The sequence below is a fragment of the Arachis ipaensis genome, chromosome B03 (genome assembly GCF_000816755.2).
Source record: "Arachis ipaensis cultivar K30076 chromosome B03, Araip1.1, whole genome shotgun sequence".
Classification (NCBI taxonomy): domain Eukaryota; kingdom Viridiplantae; phylum Streptophyta; class Magnoliopsida; order Fabales; family Fabaceae; genus Arachis; species Arachis ipaensis.
This window is the reverse complement of record NC_029787.2, coordinates 125,904,315-125,906,596: the sequence shown is the minus strand read 5'-3', so window position 1 is coordinate 125,906,596 and position 2,282 is coordinate 125,904,315.

Here is a 2,282-nt window from a genome sequence, read left to right as displayed (position 1 = left end):
GTGTGTGAGTGTAAACCGCTGCTGCCAGCAGCGGTTTACGTGCGTGTGTGTGAGTGTAAACCGCTACTGCCAGTAGCGGTTTACGTGTATATGTGTGTATACTATTTAAATAATATTATAAATAAAAAATTTAATTTATCATTTCACAATATAATTTAAAAAATATAAATATGCATGTAATAAATTTTTTATTTGTATTTATTATTAAAATGAGATTAAATAACAAATCAAAGAGTGAGTAATCACAGAGTACTAAAATATATAAATTAAGACTAAATTTTTTTTTATCTTCATCCCTTCTAAAACTCATGAATGATAAAATAATTTATTTTTAGTAAAAAATTCACTAAAGCATACACTTTTTCTTTAAAAATTACTTCATTTTTTATCCATATAAATCATATGATTGCAAAAAATATATACTCCATTCTCTTTCTCTCAATTTTTTTTGTAACTTAATTTAGCGGTTTCTGTGTTCCTCTAGCGGTTTACGTTGATTAGAAAAAATGTTTGTTTATGCTAAATTAAGTTACAAAAAAATTGAGAGAAAGAAAACGGAGTATATATTTTTTACAATCATATGATTTATATGGATAAAAAATGAAGTAATTTTTAAAGAAAAAGTGTATGCTTTAGTGAATTTTTTACTAAAAATAAATTATTTTATCATTCATGAGTTTTAGAAGGGATGAAGATAAAAAAAATTTAGTCTTAGTTTATATATTTTAGTATTCTGTGAGTACTCACTCTTTGATTTGCTATTTAATCTCATTTTAATAATAAATACAAATAAAAAATTATTACATGCATATTTATATTTTTTATTTTATTCATCAAAATTATGATGCTATCACTATTATTTATCTAATTAATCAACTGTAAAATACAAATAATTTTTATTTTTTGGTATAAGACAACAAAGTTGCACAAATAAAAAAAATCATTTAACTAGAACCTCAAACGCAAATCAGCAGCAAAAAACACAACCCATTTTCCAAACTCTCCAATCTCCTTTGTATGGTTGATATAAATAAAAGAGAATGAAGTGATTTTTTAAAGAGTAAAATATATAATTTAGTAAACTTTTGGCTAAAAATAAATTATTTTATTATTTATAAATTTTAAAAGAGATGAGAATAAAAAAAATTAGTCTTGCTTTATATAATTCAATACTTTGAAGACTGTATTTTTTTATTTGTAATTTGGTCTCACTTCTAATAATAAATACAAATAAAAAATTTATTACATACATATTTATATTTTTTAAATTATATTGTGAAATGATAAATTAAATTTTTTATTTATAATATTATTTAAATAGTATACACACATACACGTAAACCGCTACTGACACTCAAACACACACGCACGTAAACCGCTACTGTCAGTAGCGGTTTATACTCACATACACACGCACGTAAACCGTTGCTGGCAGCGGCGGTTTACACTCACACACTCACACACATAAACCGCGGCTGGTTGTAGCGGTTTATGTACATCTGTAAACCGCTACTGCCAGTAGCGGTTTACATAAAATAGTGAAACAATGCATTTGCGTATTAAATTTGAAAACAATGTATTTGCGTAATATTGGGGTCAAACAATTTAGATGCGTAAATTGCCCTAATAAAATACATATTAAATAAAAAAAGAGAATATAATGTTGATCTCCATCTATTTCGTTATACATATATAATAATTTTTAACTACGTGGTCAAATCCAATTTTCACTTAGTTATCTTTTGTTCAGATTTTATATTTTTATAAATAAAAATATAAAATTTATTTAGACATCTAAAAAAAATGTCATTTTTTTTTATTTTGCTTTCTTCTCTCTCTGTAATCTAAAGTCTTTTTCGCAAAATCAAATCTTTCTCGGTCTCTTACTTAGGCTTATGTAAATTGTAATAACTATATCCTCTGATCTCACTCTCACTTTTACTTTTTCCCCAAAAAATTATATATTAGTATATTACTACTGTTGACTGTTGTGTTGTTTATTGTTTACTTTTAATAATTTTTAGTGATGGCGAGGAGATGCTGAAATCCATTTCGGTGTGTGACATCTTCGTATCTCAAAGAGTAATCTTTTTCTTTCATTTCTTTTTTATGGCAAAATAAAATATCGCGAGTGATTGACGAGATTATGCCAGTCCTCGGGATTTGTGATGTGATGACGTGGCTTGCAGTGGTTTGTAGTTGGAGTTGACCTGACATCAAAGCGAGAAATGAACCGGACCGCGCCGTCAAATTGGAGAGGCCGAGAGGCGGTCCAAAGGAAA